Raw genomic sequence first — 846 nt, forward strand, 5'->3', positions numbered from 1 at the left:
GCGACACTTAGAATATTTTTGAGTCAGTACAAATCAGTAACCAGTGACACTTAGAATATTTTTGGAGCAGTACAAATCAGTAACCAGCGACACTTAGAATATTTTTGAAGCAGTACAAATCAGTAACCAAGTGCATTTTTGAATTGGTTACTGATTTCTCCGTTGAAGTTGGGGCTGCGGTTGGCTTCAGTTAGTGGTGGGGGCTTAATTTTCGCCGAGGGGAGCGTGTCCCGGTAGTGTCTCCGAGGAAGTGGTACCTATTGAAGGGGGTGTTTCTGAATTTGGGCCCTTTTTGAGTGGCATTGCCGGATGGGTTTTGTGTTGAAGGCTTCCAAATCGGGTAGCTCAGCCGGATTTGACCCGGCGGTTCTACCGACTGTCACGCCTTCGAGGGGGGACTGTTGTCTAAGTTCAGGCCGAATTTGGTGAATTTCCTAAGTCGGGAAGTGGTCCCAACGGGTTTGGGAGTGAACCTAACTGCTCATACCAACTTTGAGGCTTTGGGGCCGGGTAGCACAGTCGGATTTGACCCGGCGGTTCTGCCGAATGCCTGGCCTTCGAGGGGGGCCTGCCCTCTGAGTTCAGGCCGAATTTGGTGATTTTCCTAAGTCGGGAAGTGGTCCAAACGGGGATGGGAGTGAACCTGACAGCTCATACCGACTTTGGGGCTTCCAAGCCGGGTAGCTCAACCGGATTTGATCCGGCGGTTCTAGCGACTGCCACGGCTTCGAGGGGGGACTGTTGTCTAAGTTCAGGCCGAATTTGGTGAATTTCCCGAGTCGGGAAGTGGTCCAAACGGGGATGGGAGTGAACCTGACAGCTCTTACCGACATTGAGGCTTCGGGG

The sequence above is a fragment of the Hemiscyllium ocellatum genome, assembly GCF_020745735.1.
Source record: "Hemiscyllium ocellatum isolate sHemOce1 chromosome 15 unlocalized genomic scaffold, sHemOce1.pat.X.cur. SUPER_15_unloc_1, whole genome shotgun sequence".
Taxonomy (NCBI): Eukaryota; Metazoa; Chordata; class Chondrichthyes; order Orectolobiformes; family Hemiscylliidae; genus Hemiscyllium; species Hemiscyllium ocellatum.